The following is a 27,521-nucleotide window of genomic DNA, read 5'->3' as shown; positions in this document are numbered from 1 at the left end:
AAATTTGCTTTAAGTTGCACCGACACAGATAGGTCTTATGGCGACGATGGGATAGGAAAAGGCGAGGAGTGGGAAGAAAATGGCCGTGATCTTAATTAAGGTACAGCCCAGCATTTGCCTAATGTAAAAATGGGAAACCACGGAAAACCATCTTCAGGGCTGCCGACAGTGGGGTTCGAACACACTATCTCCCAAATTCAAGCTCATAGTTGCGCGCCCCTAACCACACGGCCAACTCGCTCGCTGTTCCCATAAGCCGGATTCCACGTAAAATAGAGGTCTTGCCTTTAAGATCATGAAATTAACTGCCACCTGAAACTATAAAATTGCTTCCTAGTTTTCTTACTTCCCTCCTTTGATTATTAACACAAAGAACTGATAATCTAGCTGGTTTCCCCACATAGCAACAGTTATATTATTACCTTAAAATTCACCTCATCACGATTTGAAAATATTTGTATCTACTCCTGCTTTACTGCACACTGGACTGATAGAGTAGATTTAGTTAGCACTTCTCGTGGACAGGTGTGATGGATGACCGCTGTGATGAGAAGAAATTGCTCCTGCGTTGAACTGTGTATCGCTGAAATCCGTGTCAGGCAGAACAAGATGTGAGCCGTGCGGGAAATCTAACAAAGTGTTCAATGTGCTGAAACATATTGCAGCTTAAAAATAAAGATTCCAGACACTCCCCATTCTCGAGGTATCAGAAATTTCGAAATATATAAATTATACTTAAGAAAAATAATTATCGGAAGTTCATATCATAAATGTCAAATACTAAGAATTATAACAAATGAAATAACGGTGGTTACAACCCTGTGAGGCATAAACCCCATTGAGAGCTATTGTGGCCAGGATGACTGTTGTGAAGCCAGATGAGATGATTGGAGTTGCACATTGTTGATGTGATGACTTTCTCGCCATATCGCTTAGCTTTCTTGACAGGGTACACTGCTCCTCAGTGAACTCATGATGATGAGTGATCCTCTTTACAATTCTTAGTCCATTCAGCGGGTGGGTAAGGGATCGAACTCGTGTCCACAGAAGAGAAGCCAGCCAGTAATTTACGGGGCAACACAAAAAAGGCTGCGGTAAAACGTACTGGAAGTCGTTATCATTTCCACGATCGAATCGGTTAAATATCAGAAATTAAGGACGTTTTCGGAAACAATGCTAACACTGCCCTCTTAAAATATCCTTTATTATTATTATTATTATTATTATTATTATTATTATTATTATTATTATTATTATTATTATTATTATTATTATTATTATTGTTCCGAGGTATCTTTGGAACAGCAGAGGTGAAAGAAGGTGCTGGGATGAATAGGTCTCAACTTACGAAATTAAAGTTAATTTAAAATTTAACAAAGGTTATATTTTCTTTTCAAGATCAAGAAATAACAAGTATAACAGGTACTCAGTAGCATATCAACAAATTAAGAATGTACAATTGCAATTTGTTAATGGATTTGGGCTTCGAGCCCCCAGACACGCAATCCTTGAGCAATGAGCCCAACTTTACACATGAACAAAGTTCAACAACGGGGCAGAAAACCCCAATCATGCCAAGGAGCACTAGCTCCCAATTACCCAGTTAAGCCTGCTCGAGGCACACAGAAACCAAATTTAAGAAAGAGCAACCTGCTCACAAAGTTCAAGCCTATTCAAAGGCCACACCAAACTCAACCTTCAAGCTGCCCTCCAGGCACACAAGAACAGGGGTAAAAATACCCAACCTACTGAGGCCTATTCAGTAAAGAAACAGGACAATTACGTGGCCCCAAAATACCAACTTGAGTGGAGGCGTAACTGGCACTCCTAATACACCTTTTTAAAACCTATTTGGCACTAGGCCGCTTATGCAAGGGCTAATCCCATACTACGGAGGTGACACGATAGGAAAACTTTATTACATTACGAAGAGAAGGGAAACTGTTATGAAAACGTAGTCACCCCAAAACAATATGAGTGGGAGCTCGAGAGGGTTAGGCACTCTCTATCGCAATTTGTAGTTAAAGGGACAGAATTTATACCAAGTGTCTTTTACATTTTAAAGGAAAGTTTCTAACCTGCCCCGAGGGTTAAACTGCTGAGCCAGCGAGAAAAGAAGTTATTAAAAGGCCATTACCTTATGGATGAACTGCTGCCCGAAGAAAGAGGCGCTTCCCGCCCCCTGCTACATAATCACACTAGGATAGATGTTACTGAAGTGGCCCGGAGACCAGAAAATCAGCAGTTTAAATACCCTCGTGGAACATTCGAGACCTTTCAAGAATGAGACCCCACACCCCCCTCAATTTTATTGGGTAGTATAAAGCAACATCTCCATATCGGAGAAGACATACGTTATTGGTCAAAAATTAATTAGAGAAATTCGGGATTGGCTAAATTCAAAACAAGCGGAAAGAGAAGGGTTATACTGCCAACCCAAAAAATAACTGAAAGAAATTTAACAAAGAACAAACTTATGACTACAAAATTTCTTCAAAAAAGGTTCTTTCACTTCGCACCAGGGTGCACAATTGTAGTTCTTAAGTAGTGCCATCTAGAAGAGAATGTTCACACTTCTTACTACAGAGAAAACAAAAATGAATCGAAATCGACATAGTTCAGAACACTTCAAAATTTACAGTAAAGACAACTTCTGGGAAACCCTAGAATTAATGTGGTTGTTAAAGTTCAGGCTTTCTCCAGTAGAGGGAGTTTCAACTGGCGCAATGTTTGAATTAGCGGCGTGGAGGTGTACCGCCCGGTACAATTATTATTATTATTATTATTATTATTATTATTATTATTATTATTATTATTATTATTATTATTATCATTATCATCATCATCTCTCGTCCGACTGCTTGGCTGAATGGTCAGCGTTGAGGCTTTCGGTTCAGAGGGTCCCCGCTTCGATTCCCGGTCGGGTTTGGGACGTTAATAGAGTATGATTCTTCTGGCTCGGGGACTGGGTGTTTGTGTTTGTCCCAACATTTTCCTCTTCATATTCATACAACACACCACACTACCGACCACCACAGACACACGCAATAGTGATTACATCCACACCATATAGGGTTTGCGTCGGGAAGGGCATTCGGCCGTAAAACAGTGCCAAATTCATATGTGCTATACATTTCGCACCCGCGACCCCCCAGATCTGGTAAAAATCGATAGAAGAAGATTATTATATATCTTTCGTTCTCATATTACGTGATAAAATTAATATATATATATATATATATATATATATCGAAATATGAACTGGCAACTCGTGGACCATTGACTATAACAGTTTTGTGTCAAGCACGGAAAACAACATTTCAGCAAACGAATCCAGTGTTCCTGTGAGAAGCGCAACGGACTCTGTAATACACAGTACAGCGAGTCCGCTAGAGTTTTTGGTGTATACAAAGTTTCTTTTGAAAATTAATTGAGCAATTTAAAGACGTTTTGGTAGTAAAAGAAAACATATTGAGCCAAATTTTCTTATATCCGTCGTGCATTTAAAATGAGTTAGACCCTGCCGGTACATTTCTATACACCGATATATGGCAACAGTTTATTAATGACTGAGCGAGTTAGCCGTGCGGTTAAGGTCGCGTAGCTTGCATTAGGGAGACGGTGGGTTCGAACCCCTCCGTCGAAAGCCCGTTTTTTCGTATTTTCCCATTTTTACACCAGACAAATGGTGGAGATGTATCTTAATTAAGGCCACGGCCGCTTCCTCCCCAAACCTAGCCCTTCCCTATCCTTGCGTTCCCGAAAATCTTCAGTGTGTTAATGCGACGTTAAAACCACTACTAGCAATAAAGGAAGAACTAGTTTATTGATAACGTATTTTGTAGGGTTCATTAAAGTGTTGCCATGACGGCCTAGGCACACAAAATTCAATTTTTCAGACTGTCGTTAGCTCAAGAAACAATAGTTGTCTTAGAGAGTGTGTACTAAGATAATTTTGGCGTCTTGTAATGAAATTTTATTATATTATAATATATTTCCCGCTCGTGCAACATACAATGGCACATCCACTTGAAAGCCAAGTACGAAAATTCAAATCTCTATGATCAAAGGGAGTTTCTTTTACACGACTGTGAGAATTTTGGTTCAAAGGAATATTGTACGCACACACACACATAACGCGTAAAACTGTTAGTTGAATTTTTAAAAAAATGAATATGGCCAATAAACTAGCCTGTTCGAAAAGATTAAAGTTGTCGAAAGGTACACACACTAACTGAATCAGTGTTAGGAGACAACATCTAGCATTCCCAATGCGTTGATGCGTTTCCAATTGGCTTCTCTTGCACTGTGCCTAATTACCCTAGGGAACAATTTTGCTGAGTGCAAACAAAGTAGTCCGAATACGAGTATAATGCTGATTAGAATGTGTCCGAAGTCTAAGAGCTGTTAAACACTTCTAACTGGAATATTGAAAAGATTCCACACACACGTAAATTATCATTGAATTAATTGTCCGACTCGTTGACTGAATGGTCAGCGTACTGGCCTTCGGTTCAGAGGGTCCCGGGTTCGATTCCCGGCCGGGTCGGGGATTTTAACCTTCATTGGTTAACTGCAGTGGCCCGGGGGCTGGGTGTATGTGCTGTCCCCAACATTTCTGCAACTCACACACCACACAACACTATCCTCCACCACAATAACACGCAGTTTCCTAGACATGGCAGATGCCGCCCACCCTCATCGGAGTGTCTGCCTTACAAGGGCTGCACTCGGCTAGAAATAGCCACACGAAATTATTATTATTATTATTATTATTATTATTATTATTATTATTATTATTATTATTATTATTATTATTGATTTAATTTATAGTTTACTAGCGAATGTACCCGTGCTTCGCTACGGTATTCTACATTGTATTCGAATATCGAAGTAAATAGTGTGCATGCAGTAAATAAGATTGTTTTAAAATTGCATGTCTCTTAGCGTTATCCGAGAAAGAGCATGGGGAGGTCCCCGTACGTTGTTTCCAATGTAAAGTGTTTGTTATGGATTTGTGATATAACGGCAGGCTCACTTGCCTACTGCCATTCACAATCTGGGAAGTTTACATTATAATTGCAGGCCCCATTGCCTACTATGCGGACAGAATCGATTTGGGGAGTTTTCGTTAAAATGGCAGCCCCCGTTTCCTACTTCCAGACAGATTACAGTTGAGGAGTTTCTATCATAATGGCAGGTAATTACTCTACTGTCACTCGAAATTGAGTTGTGCAGTTATCATTATAATGCCAGGCCCATTTTCCTACTTCCAGCCAGCTTACTGCCAGTCACACCAAGTTGGTGAGTTTCCATCAAAATAGCAGGCCACTATGCCTAATGCCAGTCACATTTTAGATGAGGACATTTCTTTATAATGGCGGGCACCCTTGCCTACTGCCAAACACAATCGGGTAGGGGAGTTTTAAACAAAACTGCATGCTCACTTGCCTTCTGCAAGTCAAATCGAGAAGTGAACTATTCATTACAATTGTAGACCTTCCTTACTAATGACAGTTACACAGGAGTTGGAGATCGACATACGAAAGTATATGCGTGTTTACAATATTGATGACCTTCATTTACAGATTAACTGCTACTAAACGTACGTCATATCGACAAAGGATTATACCATAAGACACGCCGGATTTAGTGGCCTAAATGGCTGGTCCTATGATATGTCATCTATTCATGGGTCAGATTGAGTTAGAAATGTGGAACAGGGTAACGTTCTTGTAAGATTATCTCACATTACATTACTTTTCGGATAATTATGTGACAGCTACATACATAGCATTTGGCTCATATATGGCTACTGGGTGGGCCAATTTTCGTGAAGAGTTTGATGATTCTGTATTTCATATAAGTAATCTAAGGTATGAATTATGCATGTGAAAATTCCAAATTGACTTAACATCCATTAATAGAGGAAAATCAAACGTAAAAGGGATACAGATACGGCAAAAAGTCATAAGACCAAGGTTGTAGATCAATCCAAATTGAACGGAGATTGTGCACTCTGTTATGTGATAGGAATTTCCGAAGGTCTGCACCATCATTAAAATTGCCTGCATATTTCGATATTCTTCGGGGATAAAAAGTGAAAAATTTAATGATCTTGGATGTTTTCCGTTCGTTACAGACTAAAACGTATAATTTTGTCAAATTTCAATTATCTTCTTTTTCTTCTGGCAGATTATGCCGCAATCTGGATTTTGGGCGAGACGGGTAAAACTTAGGACTTTCAGGAAACTAAACCAAAAATTATGCAGATGGTCATTATTACCCCTTAAACGGAAAGCTGTACGAAAATTTAGCCAAAATTGTCAGTGTAGAGGCACACAGTCGTTACGATTTGATTTATATAGATAAGGAATCTGCTCCATGTAAAACACCTTTTTGGCTATGTCCGCTCGACTTAACCTGCAAAACTGACCATTCATGATATCTCCCTTATTAATCCTCCTGACGAAAAAATGCACATGAAAAAAAGGTTTAGAGGTGGAGTTCCATCACGTTTGGTCGATTTCCAGTCAGGTTGGTCTTGTTCTGTATATATTGTGGAAGAGTAAAATCACCATTTCGGTTCCCTATAAACCGCCAGTCCATTCCGGAACATGAAATGTTATTTACGTTTAAAACCTACCTTTGGACAGGTGGATGCTAAATATGAATTTTGGTTCGAATGTCTTCAGTAGTTTTCAAGTTGTAAGGAATACGCTTTACACGCACCTGCTCGAGAGTTAAGTCCGATGGGACTTGTACAAAAAAAACGGTCCGTTAATGATATCTCCCTTATTAATCCTCGTATCGAAATGATGCACATGAGAAAAAAAGGTTTAGAAATTAATTTCTACCAAGGCAGGTAGATTTAAATTAACGTTGGTTGTGTATATTTTGTGGAAGTGCAAAATCACTGTTTCGGTTTCGTATAAACCCCCAGTCAGTTCAGGGATTTAGAAACAATATTTGCCCTAAAACCTATCAAGGACAGGTGTATTCTAAATATGAATATTGGTGGAAATACATCCAGTAGTTTGTAGCACTCGCGTACATACGGCGTAATTAAGGAAGAAAATAATACAGTTAAGAAAGTTGAAAGTAATAGAAAATGGATTATAACTGAGGACAGCCGGATAACGACAAATATGTAAATGCCATGTTAATGTATTGGAAAATCAAATGCCCCTCAATAAATTATGCTAGTGTGAGTTATGGATATAATAAAGCGGTAACAGAGGAGAAATTTAAGTCCATTGATTCCTAGGTAAACAAATAATAAGAAGATGACTAATGGTGTTATTACTTAATCTATTCGAAGGCGGTTATAACATCCAACGATATTCCGCCAATATCCCGCAGATAGGCCGATTGACGCCTCTCTTGCCTTCTACCCAAGGAACAACCACGAATTTAAAAGCATGATGAGGAAAATGGCAATACGTTACTTCACTGCTGGCATGCAGTCAGAGACGTTGCCATGGTAACCTGTAGGTTCGTTGTCGGTCTGTCGGTCACTCAATGCAGAGCATGGTACCAGCAGAAAATTGTAAATTTCTCCGTCATGTAAAGAGTAAGGTAAATTATGAACATAACGAAAGTTGTTTATAATGAAGAGACGTTTCACGTACGGTAAACGAAGTTTACAGAAAATCAATAGTATAAGAGAAAATGGAGGAAAACCATTCTGGTTTTCCTATAAACCCCCCGTGTATTCAAAGATTTTAAAATGATATGCATATCGAAACCTTCCTCGGGATGAGTATACTCTAAATATGAAATTTGGTTGAGATCTACTCAGCCGTTTCGACGTGATGGTGGAAAAACCATTCTGGTTTTCCTATAAACCCCCGTGTATTCAAAGATTTTAAAATGATATGCATATCTAAACCTTCCCCGGGAGGAGTATACTCTAAATATGAAGTTTGGTTGAGATCTATCCAGCCGTTTCGACGTGATGGTGGAAAAACCATTCTGGTTTCCCTATAAACCCACCATGTATTCAAAGATTTTAAAATGATATGCATATCGAAACCTTCCCCGGGAGGAGTATACTCTAAATATGAAGTTTAGTTGAGATCTATCCAGCCGTTTCGACGTGATGGTGGAAAAACCATTCTGGTTTTCCTATAAACCCCCGTGTATTCAAAGATTTTAAAATGATATGCATATCGAAACCTTCCCCGGGATGAGTATACTCTAAATATGAAATTTGGTTGAGATCTATCCAGCCGTTTCGACGTGATGGTGGAAAAACCATTCTGGTTTTCCTATAAACCCCCCGTGTATTCAAAGATTTTAAAATGATATGCATATCGAAACCTTCCCCGGGAGGAGTATACTCTAAATATGAAGTTTGGTTGAGATCTATCCAGCCGTTTCGACGTGATGGTGGAAAAACCATTCTGGTTTTCCTATAAACCCCCCGTGTATTCAAAGATTTTAAGATGATATGCATATCGAAACCTTCCCCGGGATGAGTATACTCTAAATATGAAGTTTGGTTGAGATCTATCCAGCCGTTTCGACGTGATGGTGGAACAAACAGACAGACAAACAAACAGACACGAACAATTTTATTTATATAGATTGTTGATTTAACGAAGATGGTAATGAAAATGAACCAGTATCATTATTTTGGAAATTCAGAATATAGTACACCAATATTACTGACTAGCATTTGTACCCGTTCTTCGCGCGAGGATTTGGGATGGATAGACATGTTTCCTTCATGAACTGATGCGAAGTTATATATCTCTATTCACACCTTTAATATGGGATGTTAAACCGAGATTTTCCCTCGAAATCACGTGTCAGTAACGTGAACAAAGTCGAGAGAGAATGAGGACGATTCCCGACTGTATTGTACGGTACAGCTCCAGAACACCTCATAAATGTAGTCAAGGCACTTTATGGTAACAACAGGTCCCATGTTTGCGTCAACGATACTATCTCAGGACCAATCCAAACCGAAACTGTCGTCAGAGAAGGGTGCATCCTGTCACCTCTACTCCATAACATCTACTCGGAATACAATATGAGGTAGGTGTTGCAAGACTGAGGAGACATTCGAGTAGGGTGAAAGTCGATCAACAACGTGACGTATCCAAACGATACCCTCATCATAGCATCGAGCGCCAAGGAGATGGAGATCATCATAGACCGTCTCACAAGAACCAGTGGAGAGTGTGGAACGGAAATCAACGTTGGCAAAACAAAGGTCATAATCGTGGACCGGACAAATAACTTGCCACACCTGAGACAAAGATGAGGTTTTGAGGTGGTGAGCAGATTCGTTTTTTTCTGTGCTCTGATAACGAGAAATGGGGACTGGTCGGATAAGATCAGGAGACTCCTTGCAATGGGACGTAATAAAACGGCGAAGGAGATCAAGATCTCAAATGACAGAGCCAACACTAAAAACACCAAACTTAAGCTGGTAAATGCTCTGGTTTTCCCCTTCGTCACATACACAGCTCAAACCCCGACAAGTAATAAAGCCGACATGAGGAAGATTGATGCGCCGGAAATTTGGGTATCCTGGACCGAATCCCGAATGAACGTTTCTGTCCTAAAAGAGGTCGAGATCAAGGACAGGGTCATGAAAAAGGTTAGCCAGGCCTATTTTAGACACCTTGGCCACTTATCAAGGAGGATGGGAACCATAGAAAAGCTGATCGTGAAGGGAAAAGTGCAAGTACAAACGACCTAAAAAAAAAAGCTCCAGCAAGGCTGACTGACCAGATTGAAGGAGTTGGGTGGGAGGTCTCTACATTAAGCGACGCATCTAGCTCAAGATAGAGGAGTATAGCGAGAACTCTGCAATCACATATGACATGCCACCACACACTGTGAGAGGTACATGGAGAGAGAGAGAGGGGGGGGGGGGAGGGCTCCAGCTTCTGGTCCGAAGTTACAAAATTCCCCCTTTCCCTGAGATGCATATTTGTCTGACTACTGGCGCGGTGCTGTGACTGAAAACTCGCGAAACCCATCGTTGATGATACCGTGCCTCTGATTCCTTCCTTATTACCTGCTCTATCGAAAAGAGTAAACTGGCTCTTTTGTTCTTCCCGTTAACCTTGAAGTGATATGTACCAAGTGTCCCACAGAATTTGGACTACAAGACAAAATTTTTGTAAGCATATCAGATACTATCCGTCGTACGATAAATATGTATGCACGAACAACTGGAAATAATATATTCTTCAACGTGTGTTATATACAGTACTAGCAAGATACCCGTGCTTTGCTACGTTTTTAAAATGAAGGTTATTATTCGAAGTTTTACATTTTGGAGAGTTCACTGACAGCTGAGCCTGTAAAATACGTCCTCAGTTCGTACGTCAAACGGTTTTGGGGGAATGATTATTTATTTTATAACCTAACACTCACTTGAACCTCGTACAGAAGAATTTGAATGTTTTAAACCATATCTTATTTAACATCTAGGACGTAAAAGCGCCCAACCTGTGAAATTTTGATTTCATACATCGAATAGTAGTGGAGGAATGAATACTTTTTAAGGGCTGAATGTTTTGAAATATTTATTAAGGTCTAGAATATAGTAGACTACTCTTCATAAAAAAAAGTTATGTTCGTGCCTGAAACGGTTTCGCAAGAATGGATATTGTGTTTCTGAGAGGCAACCACCATCTAAACCTCTTAGGGGACATATATATGGTATTTTACACCTAGGACATAAAAGAAGACCCTTCTCGTAAAATTACAAGTTTGTAAGCCGAACGGTTTTGTAGGGATGAATAATTTAGTTTACACTTTACACTTTAGCGGTGGAACGTTTAAAAATATTTTCTATTTCACACCTAGGATTTAAAATATATACCGCTATTCGGAATGTTGTCTTCGTACGTTAAACCATTTCGGAGGAAGGAAGGAATATATTTGTTTTCGGATCTTAAACCCCATTTAACTATCTGAGGTGTTAAATTTGTTTCAAGCCTTCTGTTATTTAACACAGAGGATATCATTTGACATTTTAACTTCGTAATTTAAAGGGTTTCATATGAAGGTACATTTCTGTCGTCATTCCTCATCCCCCAATCAAAAGCCCTTAGTGGTGTGTTGTTTTAAGTCCAGATTTTATTGCTAACTCCACAAAAATAATTCAACTCCTTTTACAGCCCCTTAAATTGATCCCCCCAACAAAAAGTGCTTGTTTCTTTATTTTCAAAGGAGATTCCAAGTACCTATTTTCACGTCCGTAACATCCTTCTTTTTGTGATATAAGTATTCTCATACAAAGAATTAAACCCATTTTTCAGATCATTACCCACCCTTTATTGGATTTTCCGTAAACAAAAAAATGCGTGTTTGTTTTCTAAAGAATATTCCAAATACAATTTTCATGCCTGTAAAATCTTCACTTTTTAAGGTATAAGTATCCTCATAAAAATAATTCAACACTTTTCAGACCTTTTTACACCCCCCACCCTTTTAAGTGGATTTTACGAAAACATTAGAATACGTGTTTCTTTATTTTTAAAGGATATTCTAAATACCAATTTTTACGTCAGAAATATCTTCATATTTTTATATACTAGTATCCTAATAAAAGTAATTCAACCCCTATTTCAGTCCTTTTGACACCGTCCCCCTCCAAGAGATTTTTCCGAAAACAAAAAGTTTGTGTTACTTATTTTTAAAAGAGATTAAAAATACCAATTTTTACGTCTGTAACATGCTCCGTATTTTGAGATATACTAATTTTAAAAATTCACCCCCCCACCTTTGTCAATCTTGTTCACCATCTCCCCTCCCCCACATTTAAGTAGGTTTTCCAAAAGCATAAAAAATACGCGTTTCTTTTTTAAAGGAGATTCCAAATAAAACTTTCCATGACCGTAACATGTTTAGTTGTTGAGATATAAGTATCCTGCAAAAGGAATTCAACTCCTTTCTCACCGTTTTTCACCCCCTCTAGAGGATTTTTCAGAACAACTAGCTCCTACCTGTCCCATTGTTGGATGCGCTAGCGAGTGCTTGGATGTTCCAAAAGCTCTGTATTATCTTAGCGATAAAGTAGTTAATAGTTGCAGAAATTTAGCAAATTGTGTGTGTGTGTGTTTTTTATATTTAGTTCCACAAATATTGGTGTTTAGTGTTTGTAGTAATTGAGGTTAGTGGTATTTGTTTACAATTTTTAGACTGAGTAGCTCCGTAGGTGTTCGCTAGATTACAAGCTGTAATTCAGGACTGCGTTAAAGACAAATATATATATTTTTAAACATTATTATTAAAATATCAGTAGGTGTGTTTATAAAATACAAAGTTGAAAAACTAGAAAAATAGCTGGAATTGATAAGGTTTCGGGGGATATACTAAAGACAATGGGTTGGGATATAATACCATATCTGAAGTACTTATTTGATCATTGTTTGTATGAAGGAGTTATACCAAATGAATGGAGAGTTGCTATAGTAGCCCCTGTGAACAAAGGAGAGGGTGATAGACGTAAAGCTGAAGATTACAGACCAGTCAGTTTGACATGCGTTGCATGGGAAAGCATTCTTTCGGTAATATTAGACATGTTTGCGAAATTAATAACTGGTCTGATAGAAGGCAGTTTAGGTTTAGGAAAGGTTATTTCAATGAAGCTCAACTCCTAGGATTGACTTATCTAAGGCATTTGATAGGGTAGATCATGATAGACTACTGGAAAAAATGGGTGCAAATGGACTAGAAAAAAGAGTGACTGAATGGGTGGCTATATTTCTAGAAAATAGAACTCAGAGAATTAGAGTACGTGAAGCTTTATCTTCCCCAGTAATAATTAAGAGGGGAATTCCTCAAGGCAGTATTATCGGACCTTTATGTTTTCCTATATATATATATATATTATTTCTCCTTAATCTTTGACCGAGAGTTCGTTTAAGACAGTTGGGTCTCATCGTGATTATTGTTGCTCGCTTAGCACCACCCGGGGGACACGTGCAGAGAAATGAAGAGGTAAATTCTGCGGACGTGAGCAACAGTGGAACAGGTGCTAGCAGTGGCAACTCATATTGAAAATGGCTTTGAGAAGAAGCTGATAAGCATGGGTGTCTTCTTAGATCTAACTGCTGCTTATGATACCGTTTGGCATGACAAACTGCTGCTCAAATTCATTAGTATCATCCCTTGTCGGAAACTAACCACTCTAATAGGCAATATGCTGAGCAATAGGTATTTCCAAGTGTTTTCAGAAAACTCTACAAGTCGGGTGCACAAAATAAATGATGGGCTCCCACAGGGCTCTGTGTTGGCTCCACTCCTTTTTAATTTGTACATATATGATCTTCCAAATACCAAGTCCAAGAAATTTATTTACGCCGATGATATTGCCTTGATAGCCCAGGACCAAACCTTCCCCGAAGCTGAAGCAACATTAACAGCAGATCTGAAGATATTGGATGAATAATTCAAACATAATTCTCTTCGACCGAATCCTCAAAAGACAGTTGTATCAACTTTCCATCTACGGAACAAACATGCAAATTACAATCCTACAGTCAGTTTCAGAGATGAGATTCTCCAATGCTGCAGTAACCCTAAATACCTAGGGGTGGCCCTGGACAGGTCACCGACATATAAAATGCATCTCAAGAATGTAGCAGCTAAAATTAAAACCCGGAACAACATATTACAGAAGTTAACAGGGACCACCTGGGGTGCCAATGCATCAGTCCTTAGATCCACAGCTCTGGCTCTTTCGTACTCAGTTGCAGAATACTGCTGTTCTACATGGTTAAACAGTGCTCACACCAAAATAATTGACACACAGCTCAATCAAGCAATGCGCCTCATCACAGGATGTATTCAATCTACTAACACGCACTGGCTATCGGTTCTAAGTAATATTCCACCCCCACCCCTAAGAAGATCTCAGTCATTGCTGAACATATGGAAGAAAATTGAAAACAACCCACTGTTACCAATACATTCAGATTGTCCAGTATCATTACCGCAGCGATTAAAGTCCAGACAACAATCGTGGCGAACAGCAATCAACCTGCAAGACAATAACTTCAAAATACTAGATGCATGGAACAATCAGTGGCAGAGTCAAAACTCCCTGACACATCATTACTTAATAAAAACTCCTTGGGAGCAGCCCGCAGGCTCGACGACAGTGGTGTGTACTGAATAGGATAAGGACCGGCCAAGGAAGATGCGGTGCAATACTGCACAAGTGGAGTTGGAAGTCCTCTCCTCATTGCGACTGTGGTGAAGAACAGCAAACCATGGATCACATAGTGCTCGAATGTCCCCTCAGAGCGTTTAGAGGCTCAATGAAGGATCTCCACAACCTAACACAAGAAGCCGTTGAGTGGATTAACCATCTGGACATAGTATTGTTAATAATTTTATGAACTTGAGAGTGTATGTATATGTGTGTATTTTTGTACATATTTTGTAAATAGCTGATATTCCTCCTTTCATCATACGATAAATAATAATTATATATATATCAATGATATGTATAAAGAAGTGGAATCAGAGATAAGGCTTTTTGCAGGTGATGTTATTCTGTACAGAGTAATAAATTTCTACGATTTTGAGCAACTGCAAAATGACCTCGATAATATTGTGAGATGGACAGTATGCAATGGTATGATGATAAACGGGGTTAAAAGTCAGGTTGTTACTTTCACAAATAGGAAAAGTCCTCTCAGTTTTAATTACTGCGTTGATGGGGTGAAAGCTCCTTTTGGGGATCAATGTAAGTACCAAGGTGTTAATATAAGGAAAGATCTTCATTGGGGTAATGACATAAATATAATGTAATTAAAAGGTACAGATCCCTGCACATGGTTATGAGGGTATTTAGGAGTTGTAGTAAGGATGTAAATAAGAGGGCATATAAATCTCTGGTAAGACCCAAGCTAGAGTATGGTTCCAGTGTATGGGACCCTCACCAGGATTACTTTATTCAAGAACTGGAAAAAATCCAAAGAAGAGCAGCTCGATTTGTTCTGGGTGTTTCCGACAAAAGAGTAGCGTTACAAAAATGTTGTAAAGTTTGGGCTGGGAAGACTTGGGAGAAAGCAGACGAGCTGCTCAACTGCCACTTCGTGGAACAGTACGATATCTAGTTTCAGTTGAGGTTGAGCTTAAATATTGTAACAATTTTAATTCTTGTTCTAACTCCTCTTAAGGCTTTGCGATCATCAGTTGTGCTACTGGACTGGCCGAGCAATCTGTATCTGTTTGACGACTTATAGTTATTTCGTTGTTTGGTTTCCTCGTCTAAATGAAATGACATTTCTGCCATTTTTATTTGAACCACCAACGATGTTTCACTTATCCAATCGTCTGAGAGCAGAACTTTTGCTCACGATTAGCATCACACATTGAATATCGAGCATAGCTCTTCTTAAGCCTGTCGACCGAGAACCTGGCCTCACGCTCTGAAGCAGTCTTGCTGTGCTAAATGCTAGATAGTAGAGTGCTAGCTAGCTGCCCCAAGGTAGTGGGTTTGACCCTGTCTCACTTCGATGGTATATGAAGAGGTGACGCTCGTGGAAAGCTGCAAATCACTTGTCGGTAGACCTACCTGTACATAAATGAACTCTTGCGGCACAAAATATCCGGCTTCTCGATGTCTTCGGAAACCTTGGGACATAAAACAACATTATTAAAAACAGCCTCAGACGCCCTATATTTACAATGAAATTCTCTCAACGAGCTGACCAGTAAGACAGCCACGAGGAAGTCTTTCGCTGGTTGCTAGGCGTGCTCAGTTTGGTACAGTTTTTATATCTCCGGAAATTATAAACTTCATACAGAAAATGTTTCATAGAGCAAAGTTGTTTTAAATTGCATTTTACGTTTTACTTTAACATTTCTTCGTAAATCGGATATTATCGATTATAATAAAATTCGTTATTTCATGTTTCATTAGTACCGGTCAAAAATTTAGGACCACATTGAAAAATCATGAAGTTCCATCTAGAACCTACAATTTTGCTACTAGACCTCTGTATCTTTTTTCCTGAGCTCTTGCATCTAATATGATATACATCGCCTGATTTCAGTGATTTACGCCAAGTATTGTATAAGTTATACAATTTTAAATGTTATAAGATCACATCAGAAAGTCAACATTTTTGGAAATATTATGTACTGTATCCTCTAATTGGTTTCAAGTATCACCACCAAGATTGATGTAGAGACTTAGCAATAGTTAGGGGTCATTTTAGTATAAATATGAAAATTCCGAAAAATGCGGCACCCATTTGTGGGTTTTTTTTTCAAACCAGTGCTAAAATAGTCAATTTTTCCTTGTTCTTGTCATAGGTCTCAGTGTGAACTATCGACATCAGTAACGTATTCTTGGATGCCATCCACAGAGTGCAAATGAAACTATCACGGCAGATAAGTTTGACGCCGATAGCTCGTCCTGAGACCTTGGGCCATACATGAAAAAGGCAAAGAAAAATCAACAATTTTGGCCCTGGTTCAAAAAAATTAAACACGAAAAAAAACCGGTGCCGCATATTTTCGGAATTTTTATATTTATACTAAAATGGCCCCCACCAATTCCTAAGTCTACAGAAAAATCTTGGTGGTGATACTTGCAACCAATTAGAGTATTCAGTACATTATATTACCAAAATTTTTGATTTTTTTGTTGCGACCTTCCAACAGTTAAAAATTCATAACATCTACAGTACTTGAACTAACTCAATGAAATCAGGCGACATATATCCTATTAGATGTGAGATATCAGAAAGAAAATTACAGAGGTCTAGTGGCACAATTTTAGGTTCTAGATGACATTTCGTGATTTCTTTATGTGGTCCTAAACATTTGACCGGTACTTGTATAACTGAAGTGTTCAAATTAAAATTCGGAATTAAAATATGTCCTAGTAGTAATGGCAGCCTGGATTAGCGTGGACACGAAGTTTCATTTTTTTAAAACTTTTCTTCATGAAGGTGGAACATATAGACATTAATCTATTTATTGTCACCATCTACCGTAAATATCTGAAAGATCCAACAAATATTAAGTTTTTCCAAATTCAAATGTTTTGCTATACAGTTTGCCTTTCTGTGAGTACATTAAGAATTTTCAACAGTTACCTTCTTTCGTCTCTGATGAGGTACAGTATATAATGATGAATTCCTCTTGTGTTTTTTAATAGTATTAATAGTGTCACACTAAATCTGCGAGAGTAGTTGGCATGAACGCTTATATTTGAGAAGACAGCATACCGGAAAGGAAATAACGCGACAAATTATTACAATACTTTTCACTTTAAAGGGGATGTGAGGTGACACCTAATAGTTCCTGTTTAGACAAACTAATTAATATAAAAATATAAAGGAAAAATTGTATTGAAAGATTTTCGACTTATTCTGGCAGGACGAGCTCGTCATGATATACCTATATAAAAACGTTTGTATTACTTTTGACATTGTATCTTCTTCCTGACTTTTTATTTCCATTTTTTTGGAAAAAGGACTTAGCCTATATGGATTGGCCATAAACTATTACGGTGTATTTTAATTCCAAATTCAAATTTCAACACTAGTTATAATGAAACATGAAATAAAAGTTTTAATTATATTCCTTAATATCCGATTTACGAATAAATATTAAAGCACAAAACATATTTTAAATACACTTTACAACTTCTTATTCTTATTCTTATTCTTATAATACCATATCCTCGTGGGATGTCTGTTGTCATCGGGGCGATCTGGTTCTTGTTCTCAGCAACTCGGAAACGAGTGGGGGTATTGAGTCCATAACATTCTCGTGGATTCCCTAGATTCTTTCCCCTACTTTCTAAAATTTTGCGTTGTAATATAAACTGAAGGACTATGTTTATCATTTCGAATGATACGGCCAAGTGCTCAAGTTACTTCTTTTCGATGTTGTGCATGACCTCTATCTCTTTATTCAGCCGTTGGAGTACTTCATTGTTACGTATTCTGCCAACTCATAACATTCAGAGCAGGTATCGGTAACACCACGTCTCAAAAGATTGACGTTCTTTTGGTGGTAATTTACAACTACTTTGTACAAATAATGATAACCCTTAATGATGTGGATATACGTAGTATGGATTTGTCCCGACGTATTCCAAATTCTCCAAACAATTACAGGGATAGTGCCTGATTTAAAGTCCCGGGACACCTACCGAAATTCTGGAATTAATAATCACAGCCCCGTTTACCAGACACGTTTCAACAAACTCAAGTACATCCGGGCCCTTAAAACCGACTATGGTTAGTTGAAGCATGCTCTCTCTCTGAAGCAGTCTTGCTGTGCTAAATGTTAGATAGTAGAGTGCTAGCTAGCTGCCCCAAGGTAGTGGGTTTGACCCTGTCTCACTTCGATGGTATATGAAGAGGTGTCGCTCGTGGAAATCTGCAAATCACTTGTCGGTAGATCTACCTGTACATAAATGACCTCTTGCGGCACAAAATATCCGGCTTCTCGATGTCTTCGGAAACCTTGGGACGTAAAACAACATTATTAGAAACAGCCTCAGACGCCCTATATTTACAAAGAAATTCTCAGGAACCCGCAGTATCCCATGGTCTTCCTAATATAGTGAGTACTAATCATAGGCAAGCCAGAACCATGGTGTCGCTCCTAAAGTGGTACTAAACACAGATACTGTATAAGCCAGCAACACACACTGTTGCTACTAATCGCAAACCTATTTGGTACCTAACATAGTGGTACTACGCGCAAGTAAAAGCGACTCATGGTGTTCTCCGCGTGGTGGTACTAATTACAAGTAGTTTCATGGTTCTAAAACACTCCGCGTAGTGGTACTAATTACAAGTAGTTTCATGGTTCTAAAACAATCATCTCTCTCTCTCTCTCTCTCTCTCTCTCTCTCTCTCCTAGTGCGACTCATCTCTACAAGATGGAATTACTGTTGAAAGGATTATGAAGATACCTTTTCTCCAGCTATACAAAAAATAACGCGACAGCGACGAATTCGACATGTTGTGTATCAATGTCACAATTTAGTTACATCACTGTTTATTGTATGAAACCAAACTGCATGGCGCAACAGCCCCGAAGGTCTATGACCTAACTAAGCGACCATTGCTCAGCCTTATGGTCTCTGCAGAATTATGAGGCGTCGTGTGGTGGGCACGAAGAATCCCTCGGTCGTTATTCGTGGCTTTTTAGACCAGGGCCGCTATATCACCATCAGATAGCTCCTCAATTATAATCACGTAGGCTGAGTGGACCTCGGTGGGGGAGCTGTTTTATTATACTTTACATAAATACTTATTTCATTACAAATTCTATGTTACACTACCGAATATTAATTTTTTGAAACAAATATTAGTATCTTTTTAAATAAGGAATACAACAGTATTAAAAAGGTTTCCTCTACGGAAAAATGATGTAAATACAGTAGTAGTCTATTATGCTCTCTACAAAGTATATATTATGAAAAAACATGGAGATTAAAACAGCTCGTGTGAAATCAGTATGCAATTTCAAATACTTTTGTTTTAGTATATTTGAATTATATATTTTTTTTGTTTTTTAGTCATACCACCTCATACTTGAGACTTGCGTTATCGATGATGATGATGATGATGATGATACTTGTTGTGTAAAGGAGCCTAACACCTACGTCATCGGCCCCCAATGGTACAAAACGAGACAAAATGGAATTACAAATTAAAATTCCCAAATCCTCCACTGACCAGAATTCAAAACGTGAGGACGAAGAATGAATGGATGGAGGTGAATTTAAAACAATCAGTGGATCCGACCCGCAAAGTCCCGCATTCACAGAAACTGGCGTGAAACAATAGTATTACTGACCAAGGGAGTGCGCCTATAGCATAATACTGAATCGATGATGCTTTTAGTCTAAAGGGGTCCAAAATCCAAGTCATCGGCCGCTCATAATGGTACTTATCGCTAGAAAAGTAGAACCGTGGTATTTGTTATGTTGCGCTACTAATCAAAAGTATTATGGTACTACTCACAGGTAATGAAATTCGCACATGGAATACAGACCTATGGTGTTTCGCACATTGCGGGCCATTTACAGGCAACGCAAACCTATGGCGTTCATCACATACGTGTACTAACAACAGGAACCCGCACTATCCCGTGGTCTTCCTAATATAGTGAGTACTAATCATAGGCAAGCCAGAACCATGGTGTCGCTCCTAAAGTGGTACTAAACACAGGTACTGTAGAAGCCGGCAAAACACACTATTGCTACTAATCGCAAACCTACTTGGTACCTAACATAGTGGTACTACGCGCAAGTAAAAGCGACTCATGGTGTTCCCCGCTTGGTGGTACTAATTACAAGTAGTTTCATGGTTCTAAAACAATCATCCCTTGGTCGCCCCTTACGACAGGCAGGGGATACCGTGGGTGTATTTTCGTCTGCATCCCCTATTCACAGGGGTTATTTGAGTTATCAATGTTACTTTTAGGTATATCATTTTATTTTATGCATATATTTTATTATTATAGATTATATTTAGGACTATATTATATTAATTTTCACTAATGCCCTTGTCGTTTTATACAAAGCACACACTTAAATAATGCTTCCTTTTAGCGGAAATAGTTGAAAATCTTTTTTCCTTGCCGGTTTAATAAATCCCTCGTTATTAAGGGACATGAAGATCACGGCAGCTCCTGTATTATCAATACAGAACGTCAAAATCACTTGTAATTTATTTGTATTATCTGAACGTTCCAAGAGTTTATAACCCACCTGGAAGTGCAGAGTGGGCGGCATCCGTGACTTGGCAGACGAGGACATTTATTTCGCCTAGGATAATTTAATGCACGTCCTCCCTGCGCCTTACACCAGCTTACACTAACGAGGTACTGCGGACATTGAACGTGGCTGTGAATAAAATGGGGCATAAAAATAACTGAGACCTGACCCTTTTAGGAGCTGTGATATCCTATCATCAACCTGAATTAAACAACACTTCAATAATTTCCTTCTCTTGGACCGTACTGCTATGGAAAATGACTAACTGTTCGTTTTTCGTTTGATAGATCCTACCATTGGTAGTGGTAGTACACATCATCAGTGGCATGTACTTTAAAAGCAACGTTAAATTTGTATTGACCGGGCGAGTTGGCCGTGCGCGTAGAGGCGCGCGGCTGTGAGCTTGCATCCGGGAGATAGTAGGTTCGAATCCCACTATCGGCAGCCCTGAAAATGGTTTTCCGTGGTTTCCCATTTTCACACCAGGCAAATGCTGGGGCTGTACCTTAATTAAGGCCACGGCCGCTTCCTTCCAACTCCCAGACCTTTCCTATCCCATCATCGCCATAAGACCTATCTGTGTCGGTGCGACGTAAAGCCCCTAGCAAGAAAAAGAAATTGTATTGATCATAATGTAGTGGAAGATAATGGCAAAGCGTCAGCTCTAAACATAAAACCTGGCCGAATATTATTGTTTGTTGTAATGTGCTTTGTCTCTTCTCCTGCCACTCATCTTCGATAGATGGGATTATTACTTCATTCCGAGTAGAACAGCCTACTTGAATTATGGCGGGAAGTAGAAGGGAATTTAGATAAGTTTCTTTTTTAGCATGCCATTCCTCTGGTTCCTACATTTTCCAGTAACTACTGGTACGTGAAACACTGGGTCATCATAATATTCCAGCTATTCGCTCCCTACTCTGAGGCGCTGATAGGAATGACTGCATACTTAACGGAAAACGGAAGAGCAATGCTCACCGCTGTCTGTAGCCGGACCATTCCAGCTCTGTAACTTGGCACTGTCAGAACACCAGTGTAGTATTGTTCGAGAAAAGTGAGAAATTGTGCTGTTTTTCGTTTGATCGAGCGTATCATATGACAGAATTGCTTTTAGTCGAGACAGTCCAGTAGGTTAATATTTTATTCTGAAAAGAATATCGACGTCATTGGAATGACCTATCTCGACTTCAGATTAATATTTAACGGAATCTGTTACAGCGTCACTAGAAAAATGGATGGCGCATTTTAACAAAACTTGGTATTTCGGTTTAGAATAAGGTCAAGTAAGAACTTAACTATAAGTACTTCAGAAGGGGCGTAAAGTATAAAACTCGGTATTTCCGTATTACGGTTGGTTTTGCAAGAAAATAACTCATGGCAAATTTGTGTTCTATATCGGTTTCCAAGACAGTGAACAATGAGGGAAATATCAGGGGGAATCATGCGAAAGTTTATGTCCAACAGCCGGTAACTACAGTAGCTCTATAGATTGTAAAGAGAGTTGTGGAGATCGTTTCGGCAACGTATTAAAGACTTTGTGCATCTGTCAGCATTTTTAACCCGTTACTAGACTATTTTATACCGGAAGGAAGGGACCAAATCAAGATCAGCTGCAATGTAAAGGAATATTAAACTGCGAAGGGCCACAGAGAGCAAGGAAGCGAGTAGGTCACGTCTAGCCGCTGACAAGGAGAGGAATGATCACTTATGTGCCTCAGTATGTGAGGTACAATGTGAGGGTTGGACGACAATATCATCACGCACACGTTAACCGTTTGCCTCGTTTACGACGGGTACTACATCTAGTATGTATATAAATGCTTATTGTCCTTGCTGCTTCATGTCACACTAACTCAGGTAGGACTTCAGTGATATTGGGATAGAAATGTACTAAGACTGGAAGTTAGTGGCCGTGTGCAAATGATAAATCAAGGAGACCTATCTTCAGGACTTCCACCATCTCCTGAATAAAAAAGCAGCTACACAACTGATGCTATGAAGGCTGTTAATAAAGCTACCACCGGGCGAGTTGGCCGTGCGGTTAGGAGCGCGCAGCTGTGAGCTCGCATCCAGGAGATAGTGGGTTCGAACCCTACTGTCGGCAGCCCTGAAGATGGTTTTCCGTGGTTTCCCATATTCACACCAGGCAAATGCTGGGGTTGTACCTTAATTAAGGCCACGGCCGCTTCCTTCACATTCCTAGGCCTTTCCTGTCCAATCGTCGCCATACGACCTATCTGTGTCGGTGCGACGTAAAGCAAATAACAAAAATAAATAAAGCTACTACAATCATAAACTGTTTAAATGAATCTGTATTAATTGTTTATGGTGTTAACCGTCTTAAATAAACGTAGCCTACAGCCTTTACTACTGTATGTGGTACTGCTGAACCAGGAACCGTCAGCTCAGTGTACTATCGTGTAGGTTGGATTTTTTAAAAATGCTATTCGTTCGGGGCGTCGATCAATGTAGATCGTTTGCCCCTACTGGCACCATACTGTATGAACCTGCGTGTAATTGGAATGGCGGTAGTGTGGAATGTTGTGTGTGAGGAAAGGAAGATTAAGGACGTCACAAACTCCCAGTCTACAGGCTAGGGATATTAATCATTACAATTTAAAAACCCTGACCCGGCCGGGAATCAAACCCGGTGCCGCCGCGTGACAGGCGGACGCGTTGCCCCCTACACCGCGGAGCCGGACTCGGTTGGAGTTACTCGCCTACACGGGCTCGTCCTTTACATGATCCTGGAAATCCGCAAAGTGCACTCTGTAAAAAAGTTTACCTGAAATAAGGCTATTCGAAGTGCATCACGCAACCAGGAATGTAAGCCTGGAAGTACGCTATCGATGGTCAGTTATACTTGAACGTCAGTAGATGTGCAATGCATCATTGAATGTTTCATTTAGTTCATATGATGTTCTATGTTTACTGTCTTACCCATCTACCATGGACTTTGTTACGTTAGGATAAGGTGGCTAAAATAGACTTCAATACTTTGTAAATGTAAGACTCGAGATATAGCTTCCTTGTATAGTACACTTACATAAAATACGAACACGCATTTACTGGGACTGTAGTTTAATTTTACTAATTTTGTTTATGTTTCGAGACTGTATCTTCAAGATAGAGGATGGAGAGAAGTGACTGATGTAAACAAATATGCATATGTGAGCGCTTCAGGGTCTTAACCAACTGCGAACGTATGTTTAGTAAACGCAAGTGTATTGTTTTAAAGCAAAGGATCTACCATATTGCTATTTTGGGACATGAATCATAATAGTCCGCCTCTGTGGTGTAGTGGTTAATGTGATTAGCTGCCACCCCCGGAGCCCCGGGTTCGATTCCCGGCTCTGCCACGAAATTTGAAAAGTGGTACGAGGGCTGGAACGGGGTCCACTCAGCCTCGGGAGGTCAACTGAGTAGAGGTGGGTTCGATTCCCACCTCAGCCATCCTAGAAGTGGTTTTCCGTGGTTTCCACTTCTCCAGGCAAATGCCGGGATGGTTCCTAACTTAAGGCCACGGCCGCTTCCTTCCCTCTTTCTTGTCTCTCTCTTCCAATCTTCCCATCCCCCTGCAAGGCCCCTGTTCAGCATAGCAGGTGAGGCCGCCTGGGCGAGGTTCTGGTCATCCTCCCCAGTTGTATCCCCCGACCCAGAGTCTAAAGCTGCAGGACACAGCGGCGGTAGAGGTGGGATCCCTCGCTGAGTCCGAGGGAAAAATTAAAACAGTTTAGAACAAAATATTTGTTTTTTAAAGTAATTTTGAACATGAAAACAATTTTATGAGAACTGGATCCCGAAAGTAAATTTGCGTCATATCATTGTTTTCCGGCTCCATGGATAAATGGCTAGCGTGCTGGTCCTTGGCCCAAGGTGTCCCGGGTTAATTCCCGACGGAGTCTGGGATTTGATGATGATTAAAGGGGCCTAACATCTAGAACATCGGCTCCGAATGGTATGAAACGAGACGAAATGTAATGACAATTTAAAATTCATCCACTGATCAGAATTCAAAGCTGGATAATGAAGAATGAGTGGATGAATATGAATTTAAAATAATCAGTGGTCTGGAATTTTAACCTTCACTGGTTAATTTCGGTGGCTCGGGACTAGGTATGTATGCCGGTGCAGTATTAGAGTTCGTCATTAGTTGGGCCCCATCCTCACAGTCGCACAGGTCTCCGATAGGCGTCAGCTTGAAAGATCTTTTTCTTTGCTAGTTGCTTTACGTCGCACCGACCGAGATAGGTGTTATGGTCACGACGTGATAGGAAAGGCCTAGGAGTTGGAAGGAAGCTGCCGTGGCCTTAATTAAGGTACAGCCCCAGCGTTTGCCTGGTATGAAAATGGGAAACCACGGACGGAATGCAAGCTCACAGCCGCGTTCCCCTGACCGCACGGCCAACTCGCCCGGTACTTCTTGAAAGATCTGCATCAGGCCTCTCCTGAGGCCACACGCTACGATTATTATTATTATTATTATTATTATTATTATTATTATTTTTAATGCATGACTAATCTTATAAATAAAGTTGTAGGGGGTCCGCTGTCTGTAATTTCGTTTGTTTTGCCAATTTTTCAGATATTTATCCGTTTTAGGTCAACTCAAGACCGAATCGGTGGTTTTTACTTTTCGTGTCTGTTTGTCTGTTTGTTTGTTCCACCATCACGGCAAAACGGCTGGATAGATTTCAACCAAACTTCATATTTGGAGTATACCCACCCCGAGGAAGGTTTCTGTATGTATTTCATTTTAAAATCTTTGATTAGACGGGGGGTTTATAGGAAAACCAGAACGGTTTTCCCCCATTTTCTCTTATACTATTGATTTCCTGTAAACTCCGTGGACCGTATGTGAAACGTCTCTTCATTTAAAAAACTTTCGTTATGTTCATAATTTACCTTACTATTCAAATGACGGAGAAATTTACTATTTTCTGCGGGTATCATGGTCTGCGTGTGTGACCGACAGACCGACAACGAACCTACAGGTTACCATGGCAACGTCTCTGACTGCTTGCCGGCAGGGAAGTACCGTATTGCTATTTTCCTCATCATACCTTTAAATTCATGGTTGTTCCTTGGGTAGAAGGCAAGAGAGGGCGTCAATCGGCCATTCTGCGGGATTGGCGGAATATCATTGGAGTTTATAACCGTCCTCGAATAGCTTAAGTAATAACACCATTAGTCATCTTATCTGCCTGCGCCTAAATTTCTCCTGTTACCTCTTTCTTATATCCATAACTCACACCAGCATAATTTATTGAGTGGCATTTGATTTTCCAATACATTCACTTGGTATTTACATATTTGTCGTCATCCGGCTGTCCTCAGTTTTAATCCATTTTCTATTAATTTCAACTTTATTTACTGAATTATTTTCTTCCTTAATTACACCGTATGTATCCGAGTGCTAATCCCGAAAGCTTGACACTCTTTCCTTTGAGGAAATATTCTAAGCTATGCAAATGTATAACGTTCGGCCCCGGAAAATATCGAAATATGGATGCAATTTTAACGACGGTGCACACCTTCATTTCGGGATAATTGGTGGCTAATCTGTAAGTCTTATCACAAATCAGAAAGCACAATCGCCTTTCATTTTGGAGAGATCTACAACTTTGGTCCTATGACTTTTTATCGTATTTCTATTCCTTATACGTTAAATAGAGCTGTATTTCTCGATTTCAAGTTAATTGTACACGTATATGTTAACATTAATTTGGCACACCTATAGGAAAGATAGAATCATGACATTCGGCACGCACATTGGCATAACCAGTGGCAATGTGATAGCCAAATTTTATGATTCTATCTGTCACATGAGTATCACAAATATAAAGTAGTATGCGAAAACTGTACAAAATTTCACACCCAATGATTCTAACTCAATCTAACCCATAAATATAGGAGATACGAGAAGATGTCATGGGACCAACCATGTAGAACACTGAAAGAGGCGTCTGATGGTGAGGTCCGTTTGCAGATATGTCGCAGAGTTTCAAAGCAGTAACTCTCGAAATAAAGGTCTGCATTTCGAGAGTGTGTCTGTACATTGACTATTTTGGCGACATTTCTGTACTGTTATCCGTTTCAGGTGTAATAATGACCATCTGCATATTTTTAGCTTTGGAGTCTGTTTTTCTGTTTGTCTACAACATGGAAACTACTGGATATATTTCCACCAAAATTCATATTTAGAATCCACCTGTCCTTGGGTAGGTTTCAGGGCAAATATTGTTTCTAAATCCATGAAATGACTGGGGGTTTTATACGAAACCGAAACCGTGATTTTGCACTCCCACAAAATATACACAACCAAACTTAATAGAAATCTACCTGCCTTAATGGAAAATAATTTTTAAACCTTTTTTCTCATGTGCATCATTTAGGTAAGAGGATTTCTAAGGGAGATATCATTAAAGAACGGGCGCGTGTTGAGCGTATTTCTTACAACTTGAAAAATATTGAAGATATTTGAACCAAACTTTATATTTAGCATCCACTTTTCCAAAGGTAGATTTTAAAGGTCAATAACATTTCTGTTCCTGGAATGGACTGGCGGTTTATAGGGAACCGAAATGGTGAATTTACTCTTCCACAATATATACAGTACATACCAACCTGACCGGAAATCGACCAAATTTGTTGGAAATCCATTTCTAAAACTTTTTCTGATGTGCATTTTTTCGACAGAAAGATTAATAAGGGAGATACCATGAATGGTCGGTTTTGCAGGGTAACTCCAGTAGACATAGACCAAAAGGTGTTGTACGTGGAGCAG

At 39.5% G+C, this 27,521-nt stretch overlaps 1 protein-coding gene across 1 annotated transcript in view; it reads left to right on the top strand.

The window, feature by feature from the left end:
* The window catches only part of NPF (neuropeptide F), a 418,072-nt gene that overhangs the window by 167,498 nt on the left and 223,053 nt on the right, over positions 1 to 27,521 (top strand). The window lies entirely within an intron of this gene.

The sequence above is a fragment of the Anabrus simplex genome, chromosome 3 (genome assembly GCF_040414725.1).
Source record: "Anabrus simplex isolate iqAnaSimp1 chromosome 3, ASM4041472v1, whole genome shotgun sequence".
Taxonomy (NCBI): domain Eukaryota; kingdom Metazoa; phylum Arthropoda; class Insecta; order Orthoptera; family Tettigoniidae; genus Anabrus; species Anabrus simplex.
The sequence above is the reverse complement of the archived record's forward strand: the minus strand, read 5'-3'. Positions and strand labels throughout refer to the sequence as shown.